The 13,394-nt window shown below is 40.0% G+C and overlaps 1 protein-coding gene across 5 annotated transcripts in view; it reads left to right on the top strand.

The window, feature by feature from the left end:
• Nucleotides 1-3,329: 3,329 nt before the first annotated feature.
• WWP1 (WW domain containing E3 ubiquitin protein ligase 1) overlaps nucleotides 3,330-13,394 on the top strand; it is a 64,205-nt gene continuing 54,140 nt past the window's right edge. For 2 of the 5 annotated variants that reach the window (XM_072852269.1, XM_072852267.1), the window contains exon 1: nucleotides 3,330-3,830. The gene's annotated coding sequence lies outside the window, so the exon portion shown is untranslated. Of the gene's footprint in view, nucleotides 3,831-4,402; nucleotides 4,618-13,394 lie in introns of all 5 variants that reach the window. The other 3 variants (XM_072852266.1, XM_072852268.1, XM_072852265.1) reach the window with 3 other exon arrangements.

Below are 13,394 nucleotides of genomic sequence, written 5' to 3'. Positions count from 1 at the left end.
AAATCTTCCCTCTACTCTCATTAGATACTGCTTTTTCGATTTTTCACAGTTGGAAGATTAGGGCTGAATAAGCAACCAACCTAACCACTTGCATTTAAGACTTGTATTATACAACTTTGCTCATTTCAAACAACAGAAACCACACATATACACAAACTAGTTCTGCATGCCTTTGCTCAGGTGAAATCAGCTTGTATTTGAGTCTATTAAAGGCAAAAAGATTTGGTTTCATCCTCATCTTTTACTGCTGTGTTACTGTTAAGGAAGTTCAATTATTACATGTCACTTCTACTTTTTAATAGAATTTTTTAAACTATTCTGTAGCATGAGGGCATTATAGTTTAACATAAGGCTTTTGTAAGATGTTTGAGAAATTAAAAAAGAACAGAAATGCAAATAGATGGTATTGTATAGTAATTTTATGTGCTACTGGAGACATTAATTTACAGTTTTACTGGTTCACTTTCTATTAAGTTCTAGAAGAGTTCTCCAGAAGTAGAGTTTGAGCAAAACTACTGCCACTCACCTAGACCTTCCAATTAAAGGCCAGCAGTGCTCACTGCCAATCCTCTGCATGCAGTAACAACAGCAAAAACATTCACTGAAAATGAAAGATACAACTCCAGCCAGTGGACATGCTAGTCTTCTATAACCTAGATTTTGCAAAAGCCCATCCTAAAATCCATGCTTATCAAATGTACATTGTTCAACCATGCCAGAAAAGATCTATTAATATTCAAGGATAAACCCAGTGTATTCTGCAGTTTATTTTATAGATAACTATTCTGAATCTGAGTTCTCCAAAACTCTCCTTACTTTGGAAGGAAAAAAGGAAAAAAATGTCAGAAATACACCCAAGGAGACGCCATTAAAAACTTTCGATAGGCTCATAAATTACTATCTCAGGAATACCGTGTACAGAAGCTACTTTTATATTTATTTAAAATAGATCTTCATGCAGACTGTTTTGCAAAGTTCCAATTTTGGTTGATTTATGTTTTGATAAGTTTATGACTTATGAGACCTTACCCGAGGTTAACAGTATATTTCAACCCTCTAAAGAGCAAAGCTCTGAAGCAATGAGGCAACCAAACCTGCATTAACTCCTCCTAACCTTCAGGACCGTATGATAGAACCCGTAATCTTTACTGGCCACAGCATGGGAGAAAAAATAAAGGTGCTTAGCTGCAAAATGAAGAAAACTGTGCTTGTACTTTTCCAGATACTTAACAAGTATAACTCTTAAGTATAACTTAAATGTTTTCATCAAGTTTTCAATGTATGGGTCTGACCATTACATATTTATTACCTACTGCCCTAAAAGTAGTTGGAAAAACACAAGCATCTTGAGGTTTTATATGACATTTAAAACCAAACTTGTGACATTAACAAACTTGTGACATTTTGCATTCATAAGTGTATCAAATGTCTTTTAAGAGGGAATAATACTTGGAATGTCACTGTTCCCCAGGGTGAGACAAATGTATGACAAAGCTTGTTTTGAAACAGGGAGGAGGCAAGCCAGAGAAGCCCATAACTTGTGTATAGAGTATTGTTTCAAGTCACTACACACTTTTGATACTTCACAAGGCAAGAAAGAAGCACTTAGCAATTTTACACATACAATCTATTAAGAAATAATGCTCATACTTTTCATGAAGTATCAGTATCAGATTACTGATATTAGTAACAAGCAAAGCCTAGAAGTAGAGATATTAATAGCTTATGTAAAGAGCAGAGATAGAAATATTGCCATTTACACCTTCAGCCACCCTTTGCTGCTGGGAATATAATACTGCATCCAATGGAAAGTTCCTAAATACAATTTTTTCTCCATTAAAAAGTGTTCCTACTTAAAGGTACAGGTATTTTTTTCTCTAGATTTCAACCAGATTGCTTTACATCAGAAAAACAAACAAACAAGCAAGCAGGAAATAGAGATGGAGCTTACTAGAAGACTCTGGAAGTGCTACCAAAGGATTGTAAAAGTAGTCCCTTTGAGTAAGTACCTAATTTTTGACAATCTCAGAACAAAAGCAGGACTGTAGTCTTCTTTAAATGTAAGCTTTAGTTGATGTACAGAAAACAGTATTTCCTGAATTCTGCAAATCAGGTGGATTAATTAGGTTGCTAACTGCAAACAGCTAGTCTTACTGCCCATGATGGATTTTGCGAGTGTACAGTTTACATGTTCTGTTCTAATTGCTGCATGCAAGTAGTCAAACTACTACAGTTCTCGGGCACTGGTACTAGTATTACCAGTTAAGCGAAGACTAGTATTGTTTTTAGAAAAGTCTAGTCTAAGATACTTTTAAAAGTTGAACTGTACATAACGTTTCTTTCTTTTCCAAACTTTGTGGTTTTCCTATATATTTTCTATGAAGAATGAATAGGTTGGAAAGTAGTTCTTTTAAGAGCTTCCCTTTTGTTTCCTGAAGGAATTTACATGCCCAAATCAGACTGCTGGCCCTCATGTTGTTTTTCAAAAACAACAAAATACCAGACTTTGTTGGAAGTTGCTTCAGGGTCTCATACTGTAAGCTTTTGTTCCTTTCAATTAACAGTGGTGCTGGACTTTCTGAGACAACCACTCAAAGGCCTTGTTTATGCCCAAAAGCTCATGCTACCGCTGCCTCCATAGCATTTACGTAATACGGTACAAAGCTAAAGCTTCATTAGTCTTCAATGTAAGTCACAACTTAAGCCTCACGTTTGTGCACAGAAGTACTTTTAGGTTTGTAAATCCGTACGGAACGCCTGTGCCTTTTCTAACGGTGGCAAACGACAAGAGGCCCCTTGCCCGTGGCGGGGGTGGTGTCCAAGGTGTTGCTGGGGTCGAAGGCAACTCGCACTGCAGTGAGGCAGCCGGGCAGCCACCGCGGGCCCGCGCGCCCCAGGCGTCCCTGTCAGCTGCTCCACCGCCGCCGTGGGCGGCGAGGAACTGCCTCCCCCCACCTCCACCCGTCCTCCTAAGTGCGGGAGAGCGTAAGTTATTCAGAGAGGGAGAAGAGGTCAGACGGCAGAGGAAGGGGACCAGCCGAACGGATCCCGCTGGCTCCCAGAGGGGCGACTGTCACGGCCGCGGCGGAGCCTCCCGGCGCGGCGCAGAAGCCCGCCCTGCCTGCGTAGCCCGGGAGGGCGGCGGGCGGAGAAGACACCCCCCATCTTTATCGCTTGCACACCACCGGGGTGTGCTGGCTCTCGGCGCCGCCGCCGCAGAGGAGCTTTCTCGGGGGAGCAGTGACTCACAAAAGCCGTCCTTATCCTGCCCCAGCACGCTCTCCCCCGCGGACGGCACCCCGGCGCTAGAGCCTGGCCCCTCCTCCCCTGCCTTCGGAGAGGTTGATTCCGTCTGCTCGGCTCTTCTCCCCGCCGCAGCGCCCAAGTTGGTTCAGCCCGGGGCAGGCGCTAGGAATAAGCCCTGTCCCCTTTGAAGAGCCTCGGCTCGGGCTCTCCTTTTCCCTCCCACCGCCGCTGCGCACTACTTGGTTCCCACTGGGCCCTCCCGCCCGGGCGGCGGCTCCACAAGTTCCTGCTCCCCGTGCCCGGGGCGCGTGCACGAGGCTGGCTCGGCCGTTGGGGGCGCGCGGCGGCGGGAGCAGCAGCAGCAACAGCAGCAGCAGCAGGGGCGGCCGCGGCGGGAGGGGGGTTGTTGTGCAGGAGCCGCCGATGCCGCTGTGAGATGGCATCATTCTGCGCGGCGGCGGCGGCGGAGCGCGGCGCGGAGGGGTGAGGAGCCGCCGCGGCGGCGAGGAGGAGAAAAAGAAGAAGAAGAAAAAGGTGGGAGGAAGGAGAAGGAGGCGGCAGCAGCTGTGAGGCTGTGAGCCACGGTAAGGAAACAAAACAGGCTGTGCCGCAGCCGTTTCGCTTTGCGGTCTGGCCCGGCAGAGCCCGACCGGCCTGAGGAGAAAAACGGCTGCCGTTTTTCTCGTTCTCCTTCGCCGCCGTTCGGCCGTGGGGAAGCGGGGGCGGCGAGGGCAGGGGGGTGGGCTCTGGACGGGTGCGAGCTGCCCCTGTCACTGAGGGGCGGGGAGGAGGGGAATGGGCGTGGGGGCTAAAATGGCGAAGGGAGCTGTAGTAAGGTCTCGGTCTCTCCTTTCCGGCACTAAAACTCGTCGTACCCCCGGGCCCTCCTGGAGGGGGGTGGCGGCTGTTGCTTCTCCCCTTTCGATGTCCCCGTTTGGTGACTGGAGGATTGCTGTGTTTCCGTGCTGTCTCCCACCCTGGCTCATGTCTGGACAGGGCTGAGGGCCTCTTGGCCCACACCTGGCAAGGGGAAGGGAGGGTCGGTACTTTGGTGAGCTTGTGGAGGTATGGGGCGGGAGGGAAGGAGAGGGGGAGTGTCGCCGGTGTCTGGTGTCAGGCGAATAACCTTGTTTATATCTGTCTACGGCCTTTCGAGTGAGGGTGACTGAGGGCTGAGTCCTGACCTGTGTCAACGCTGAGTGAACTGCGAGAGGCGTTAGTGACTGGGAGTCAGTGAGGCAGTCCCACGGCCGGCCCTTGCTTGGTTATCTACGGGATGAAACCAGAGCAGAAAGATATCGTTACGTTTCAGTTCACCTTCCTTTGGTGAAGCTGGGGAGGGAGGAGGTGAAGAGTCGTTTCCCCTCTACGGTGAGCTGCTGTCACCCCTCACAATATGTGTAGTGTGCCTCCTCTCAAGAGGAGGGGGCACAGCAGGGTGGGAAGTCGTTACGGTTACTGCTCAAATTATGTGTGTCTGCCAGTCTCTCTGAGCCCTCTTAATGTATGTTTTGCTGAGCAGACTGTGTGAATTCAAGACCTCAAAAGACCTATTTATGTCATTTATCTTTGTTTATGTTGTGGCAAAATGTTACAACTCAGTGGAAGTGTTTATTTACTTGTTTTTATTTGTAGATGTCTTATTTTTGGAACAACACCAATTCTTATCCCAGTTTAACTAGGATGATCTGGCTCTGCTTCCAGATCTATAAATGTTTAAACTGTACATCAGAGAGAGAAAAGGACTTAACACTATCTGATCATTTTAATGGCAGCTCTTTGATGTTTGGGTGAAACTGTAAAAAGAGCTTTCCATATTTCAGTCATATTTTCACATGGCACCTGTGTCATGTAGAAAATCATCAGGATATTTTGCATTAAAGAAACCCCACATTATGCAAGTTTAATAACACTGGCTTACTAGGTGATACTGTCACTGACTGCAGGTGGCTGGGTTATATATGGTCATACATGTGAAAGACAACATGGCCTTCATAGTAATAAGAGTCTCCCCTTAAAATTTGTGTTCTGGTTTAATCCCTTTGTGATACAGGAACAAACTGGTTATTGGTGGGCTGTGATAATGCTTTACTAACTTGGGCTGTTGTTTTTGTTTTGTTTTTTAGTTTTGTATGCTGCCTTATCTGAGTCTGTGTTGGTCAAGGTATAAACTGAATTAGTACTTATCACTGATTTTAATACTAACAAAGATTAAAGAAATTTTGCATAGAAAAAATCTGAAGGATTTTTCATCCTTTTGAGAAAAATTTTACAATTGTAAAAGCACAGTTTATCTGGACTCTTGACAAAGATGCTTTCAAAAGGAGCAACTAGAAATACTGTCAGCTCCTGTTGCTTGTGAAACTGTGGGTTTAGAATCCTTTTGTCACCTCTTTGGTGTGTATTTTGAGCTATATTTTAAAGATCTGATCTGATAAATGCTTCTAGCTTGAGTAATTTACCACTATCAGTGGTCTTTTTCCAATGATACTGTAGAATAATTCCCTTAAATACATAATTATACTTGTAAACATGAAAGCAATTTTATGTACCCAGGACTGATTTAATCTGTCATCATGGGACACCTTGTTACCAAAAGGATATAGATTATTTTTGTTGGAAAAATAATTTGTTGCTAAACATCAGTGAACAAAACTTTGTAAGTCAGCCTGTGTGTTTTTGCTAAAGGGTTGGCAATAAAGTTTAAATAATCACCTGTTTACAAGTGTTTCTTAAATCATGGGAATACTGACAGAGTTCAGAGCCAGCCCCTTTTCCTGAGTCAGTGGAACCCTTGGACGAAGGAGGAATCTCTGCTAGTTCTACTGCTTTTCATTTTCCTTCTTATCTTGCTGTATGAAGTTGGAAATTTTGATAAGTTGGAACTTCTACCCACTTTTCTGTTTTTTCTCTTAAAAGAATGTGTGTGGGCAAAGAGATTTCTCCTGGTCTTTGGATACAAAGAAGAGTCGGGGGTAAGGATCTATGACAGGAAATTGGTATTGCATTCAGTTTCTTCATGCTTCAGTATTCCTATGCTATTAAAACACTGGATTTGAAAACTAAGTTACCGTAATAAAAAAATCATGACCTGAACTATGTTTATTAATTGGAAATGACTACTATTTATGCACTTAGAGCAAACACTCATTGTTAGCTTAAAAAAACCACAACCCAAATCCCTGCAAAAAACCCAGGTTCATCCTAGAATTTAGTTGGGTGAAATGCAGATAGTGAAGTGAGAAGGCTTGGAGAGGGAGTGGATGGAGTGATAGACAACAACAACAAAGTGCTTCCTGCAAACTATGCTTAAGTGATTCTTGGAAGTTATTTTTAACTTGGTTAAAAAGACTCTCTTTATGAATAAAGACTGAAGAGAAAGAGTGAAGCTGCCAATAAAAATGTCATATCTTTTAAGCTAGGTTAGTACTGCTCTTACCTGCTTCTGCACAGTGTAACATTCACCTCAATTAAAAAAAAAAAAAAGGCTTTCTAGCTCTGCATCAATTGTGTATGACTCAAAGTCAGTAGAAAAGCTGCTCCAGTGTGCCTTCCTATATAATTGTGTGAATTGGGGCAGGGTTCCCCAGTTTCTATGGTAGTGTCAGATTCACTAAAATCCTGTTGTTTTTGCCATCCTTATGAAACTTGTAAACCAGAACTGCCGAACTCTTCCTTTGAATTCTGAGTTAAGAAATGTCTAGTGACATTCTTCTGTATTGCTTTGGTCTATGTATAAATGCAGACAATAGGAGTTGATTACATCCAGGTCCTTCTTTAAAAGTTTGTTTTCGTGGCATCAGTAGGCCACTTTCTTTCTCTGTAGGTCTTAGGTCAGATTTATCATAATCTGCTGACATTGTCGTGTAGTGACATAACATAGTCATAGGTAAGGACCATTGGAAGTATCGCAGATCTTGCCTCTGTTTTCTTGAAGGAAAAGGATACGGCTGGAGGCAGCTATCTTCTCTTCTTCAACAGGAGTGTCCAGAAGAGGCCTTCCAAAGGCTTTTAGAGAAGAACAGGTCTTGTGACCGGTGCACCCTCTTTTTTTCCTGTAGAACAATGACATGGCATGGTTTTTGCTAAAATTTGCTACAGTACCTTTTAAGAGGGAGTTACTGTTTTTAATTGCTTTCTGTAAGTGAAAAGTTCTAATTACTGCTTCTTGGGATATGTTTTTGCTGTGCTTGAGTACCTAATGGTTTAACCAGAAGCATACTTAAGTTTAGCTCTGTTTTGCAAGTGTAGTGTTTCTTTACAGAGGAACACTAGAGGTTCCAGGGAAGCTATCACCTGTCAGAATGGTTATAGTATGTCAGAATTATTTACCTGGGAGAGTGCTATGGTTGTTGTTTTTTGTTTTGGTTTGGTTTTTTGTTTGGTTTTTTTTTTAATTTCTTAGCATTTCAGGGAAAGTATGTCAGGGAAACCTTTATGCTCATGTTACGTGTAGGTCTTAGTAACTACTACACCTGTGGTATGTAGTATGAAACAATCATTGCAGGTTTGCGTGACTGTATACTGCTGTGGTTCTGTAACAGCAGATATATGGCAAACAAATGATTTTTTTATTCCCTCTCCCCTTAGTCAATGTTGAGGATTGTGTAAGTTTGTAATCTAAAGTACAGTTTGATAATTCAGTATTGTCAAAAAAGCGCTTTCAAAATCCTATTTAAAGAGAATATGGATTTGGATTTAACTTACAAATTCTACTGACTTTGAAGAATAAACTGAAATTTACTTAGCTGATTGTGTTACTGTATAACGACTTTTGACTAAAATGAAGTCTTTAATAAAAACTGGAGTGAAGCATGCATTTAACAAAGATTACATTCTGGGCTTTTGAAACTTTTGTTATTAATCACCATTTTTCTTATTGCTGGAATATGTTAGAGATGCTTATGTTCTGCTTTAAGTGACTAGGGTCTGAGCATACTTAAATGTACCCAGTTCAAAACCCGAAGACTTAACATCCTCACTGTTAAGGATGTTAACTTGGTGTGATGTAACTAGTACGGCCAATAGTCTTTTCTTGTGTAGTGAAATTCAGCCTCTGATATTTAATGCAAGGAATCTTTCATTGGCTCAAATCACTTCAGAATAATTCTTTCAAATATCTGTTACTGAAAACACAGTAGGACATTCTCTTGATTTGTCTTATGTGGAAATGGCATTGAGAATACAAATACATGTTTGTAACTGATCTTCTCAAGTAGTTCTAACGGCACAGATTACTCCATCTACTCTTTTTCTATTAGGATTTTAGTCATCTTGCTGAAAATCATTGTGGATTTGGAAGAAAACAATTAAAAATGACGAGAAGAGGATGTCACAGTTTAAAAATAAACAGCAAAATAATTCTGTTTTACACATGCAAGTATCTTCACTTTGCAGCCTGAAGTGGGCAGAAGAGAGCTCTTGTCCATGCTTCTTTGAGTACAGACAAAAGTATACAGAGTATACTCTGCGCCCATTTCTAGTTACTGGGGTTTCTAACCAAGATTTTTTGCTATAAGCATTTAAATGGAGCAGGAGATTAGCAGAAGAGTCCTTTAAAAAAGAAATAAATGAAACCTTTTATCTGTTCCTCATATAGGTGGGTGAAAAATATGAGAGAACTTTGGATTGTATGTTCATTTCAAAGTAGCCAGTAATTTGTCAGTATAAATCAAATCAAAGGAGTTGTAGTTTTAGAAGAGGGAAAAGTAAACAGGAAAGATAAAGTTCATAATCTGTAAAATTGCACAATATACTTCAGCCTCAGAACTGAAAAAAGGACACATGTCCAGTTTTGAAACACAGTGCTCTGCTAGTTCTTGAGAAATTCAGTAAGATTTTTTTTTGTTGTTGTTTGTAAGCATGAACTAAAACTGCTGAACAGATCAAGATACATTCATCTTAAAAACTGACCTTGTTTTTACTGACTGGTATATTGGAATTAGCTCTCTTGCATTTTCTAGTATACCCAGTGACATTAAAGTGTCTGTGTATAAACATAACAGTCAAAAAGCAAAATAAAATATAAGAGGAAAGCTAAATAGGAGATGAAGAGCAACAGGGTTGCCAAACTTCCCTTTTCTCTTTCCCTTGGGTTAGAAGTATGGAAGCTGCTTTTTCTTAAATTTCAGTTTCCTTTAGTCCTCACTATTGGCACTTTTTATTTTCCACTTCCAGCTACCTTCTTACAGTGTTATCTTTTTAAAAAATTATCACTGTCTAACTGTAGTATCTGGAAAGATTTTGGGTTTAAAAGAAGAAGAAAAAAGTGTGTTTTGACTTCTGGGTGCAAGTTACAAGGAAAAAATTCAATTAGTATTGAAAAATCTGGTGGAAGACTGATATTTGTGTGCCATTTCAAAATAAAATAAAATAAATCCCTGGCTGAATGTCTTGTGAGAGGTTGCTGACAAAGCTATGTTGTCATGGGATGATGAGTAAAACTGCATTGTTAAGGAAATAGCTATAGAGAAGAAAACTAGTTGGAGTCTTAGCTTATAACATGACAAAAAGACTGCTACTAATGAACTGGCAAAAACTGTAGGTGGCAAAATTATTTATTGAGTAATGGAAGTGGAAACTTTGGAGGGACATAACGGGCTAGTTTAATGTTTAGTGATAGGTGCATTTTTGTGGTAACATAGGGGACCTAATGCATATTGGAAGGAGTAGCTAGAACTATTCATCAAAATGGGGTGTAAATTAAGTTTTGGTAATAAGAGCCCAACATAGTTATGAATGGCTTTATGAAAATGTACGATTAGGAATGGAATAAAAAGTAATGTTGGAATGCATTAAGAATATAACATATACTAGCTTGTGTACTATTTTTATATTAATTACATAAGCATATTTGAAAACTGCTAAATGTTACTATTGTATGGCAAGTGGTTCTGGTACTATTTGGAGACCTCTTAGCTTTGCTTCTTTTACAGGCGGACTGTTCCATTTCTTTGTTGTTTGTATTCCATTTTTGATCAGGAAAAAATAACTGATTCAGGAGAAAACTATTAGAATAGTACTGCTCCTGTGCAAATAAATTGTTTTATTGTTTATTTTTAGCATAAAAAGAAGTGAAGGAAGAGGCCCGCAGCAGAGGCTAACAGAACCTTGAATAGAATATGAGTACATTTCAGCCTATGCTTTTAAGCCTCTGTCATACAACTAAACAAAGAGGTGTTAGAGCACGCTTTGAAAAGTTGAGTAGGGTAGTCTATCAAGAAGTAATTCTTACAAGATTCAGTTGGGATTGGTTGATATATGATTCAAAATAAGGAATAGATTGTTATACAGGCAAGGAGAAAATCCATTGCTAAGTAGTAGGAGTTTTAATAGAAAAGATTATACAGATTGCACTTCAGTGCATGAACTAACTGCATTTTTAAATACTTCCTATGAGCAAGTTAGTCTAGACTGCCCACTACAGCCTTTCTTGGATTTTTTTTTTTTGACTGCCAGGGACAGCTTGCTTTCAGAGTTGGTTGGTGTTCTTGTCTATTTTGAGTAAATCTATTATGCTGGTTGCTTCAGTTTCAAAGCTTTAAAAGCCATAAGAAATTAAAATTAGATTAAATAAATCTGTGTTAGCAGAGACATACACTTCGGGCTTATTTTCCTGCATAATTGAAGATTTTTTATTTCAATCCCTCCCCTTTAAGAGGGGAAGTAAGAACATTTTTCCAGATGTTTATTGACACCTCTGCAGCTCAAAGGCTGATGGTTTCAAAGGTTGATGCAGAAGATGTAGGAATAGAATAAAGAATAAAACAGACAACATCATCATGCCACTATTTATATCCACAGCGTATTCCTGTCTTGAATTAATGCTTTGTGCATTTTTTCATCTTTTACACTTTCCACCCTGTCTCGGAAGGTGTATAGTAGAACTGGAGAAGGTACAAAGAAGGACAGCAGGAGTGATTTATATGGAAGAGGATTTACAAAATGACCAAGGATTCTTAATACTCTTCAGGCTGGTAAACGTCTGTGTTGACCATGTCATGCAAGTGTACGTTATGTGGGTAAAGGATGCTGGAGATGCTTTTCCCTTGCTTGTCTTTCCTCTGTCTGTAATATGTACCCTCAAAAGTTTTTAAAAAATCAACATGAATAAGGGAATAATTTTGAAAATTGACCTCTTTCAGTGAGGAGTTGGATGACCTTTTCTGTGCAGTTTTTGTACTCATTTGGTTTCAAGGCAGTGTTGTTCTCAAAAATTAGCTGTTAATGATTTTAAGTTATTTAATTTAGTCTTTAGCTTGTCACCAGAAAGGATACTGACCCTCATGAGAGTATCTCATGAACTCCATCTGTTCACCTAAAATGAAAATAACTAATATTTTCAAACACTCTCTTACTACAAAATTTAAGTAGTTTTTTTATAGCCCACTGATTCCTTTGTAGCATTGAGTTAAACTTAATATGCAGTGTATTGATGTAGTCCAGTATTGACCCCTGAGAAGTCAAGCTTTGGGCTCTTCCAGTAAGACTTGTGTTATTCATTTTCATGTTCTCAACTTGTCATTTTTATGTATTTAAATTTTGGAATCAGATTAACTCAGATTAGAATCATATTGGAAAATAATTACCAGAAGCAAGCAACTCTTTGTTTTAAGCGGTGAGAATTATTTGTCGCCTGGGAGCCTTATTAAGGATCAGGTTGAATTCTTTAGCACTGTAGAGACTGAAGGGCTATTTTTGAAAAAATGTGACAACGCTTGGGCAAGTGCTCTCAGGTAGTAATAGGTAAAATCAGTGCAGTCTGTGATTTGGAATTAGGACAGACATGTTTTAGTGTTTTAACACTGCTGAGATTGGCAGCTGGAAAGAGGCTTGCATAGCACATTTAAAAAAGCACATATTCAGAGAAAAGAGAGTGAGAACATACAGTGAATTCTACTTATACCTCTTTGAGCTATTTTTTGAGGTAGAGTTACTGAGGAGAGGTGGATGACATCAAATTTCTTAGTGCCAAAAAATGTGCAAAGACCCTTTCTGCCACTTTAGCTCATAACACTAGATAGGTTTCTCTTCCACTCTTCTTTGAATTGTGTTCTACTGACTTACCAGAACAATGGGGAGACGGGGAGACTATTTTGTGGGGCAGTATTAATTTATTTCCCATTATTGGTATTCCTTAATCATGGTTTCTTCATATCCCCACAAAAACAAGGGGGAGGGTGTAATAGGAACAGCAGCACTCTTGGTTAACATCTTTTATGTTCCTTTGGAATTTGTTGGTTTGTTAATTTTGCTGTGACTGTAAGAGATGGGCTTACACTAGTCATGGCTATTGTGACTAATAAGGTGGTGGTGACAGGCACGAATTCTTGTGAGTGGATTTTATAAGCTATCTGGGCACTCTTGGTATGTGTGCAGGCTGCCTGCCTGTTCTGAAGCCCATACTTCTCAATTTTCCATATTGTTATAATATGTTACCTATAGAGTTAAATTTAATATGGAAGTGCCTACATGTAACTATGGTAATGTTTTCTGTTTGCAGTGTAGGTCTACTAAAATCTGCCTGTATTTTAGAGATTATCTTAGTATATTAATTTACATTGCTCTTGATGCAAGCCTGATAAACAATAATTTATACCAACTGTTAGGATTATCCATAGCAGACCAGAGAGGAACATCCATAGCAGACCAGAGAGGCAACCCAGAGAGGCTGAAGACTAGCGTGTAGCTAGTGTATTATGTATTCTGGCAGATATGAAGGCCAGATATGAAAGCTGAATATTAAAATGAGGGAGAAAATACTCTTCCCTGATTTCTTGACATACGTATTGGACTGTTGGCCTTTAGCTACCATTGTTCTGTTCAAGCAACCTGGAAGTCATTTACTCCATTTGTTTCACTATGTGTGTGGTCCTATCTGTAATACACAGAGGAGGCGTTGTGATATTTTTCATTATTTGATATTGTGGTAGGACCTGGAAACATTGTTGTGATTAAGATTCACAAACGAGGTGTACCCTAAATATTTTGCCCATAAGTTGCTCTGTGAGCAGTGGAACTAGGCTTCATACAAATTTTTCTTATATCATTACAATTCTCTTCTCCCTCTGCTGTTAGACCTTTCTTACTTGTAGTAAAAAAGCCGCTATGCACAGCTCCAGCTCAGACTGATTCAGAGCTGTGTCTGT

Source organism: Ciconia boyciana, chromosome 2 (genome assembly GCF_034638445.1).
Source record: "Ciconia boyciana chromosome 2, ASM3463844v1, whole genome shotgun sequence".
NCBI classification, from domain to species: domain Eukaryota; kingdom Metazoa; phylum Chordata; class Aves; order Ciconiiformes; family Ciconiidae; genus Ciconia; species Ciconia boyciana.
The sequence above is the reverse complement of the archived record's forward strand: the minus strand, read 5'-3'. Positions and strand labels throughout refer to the sequence as shown.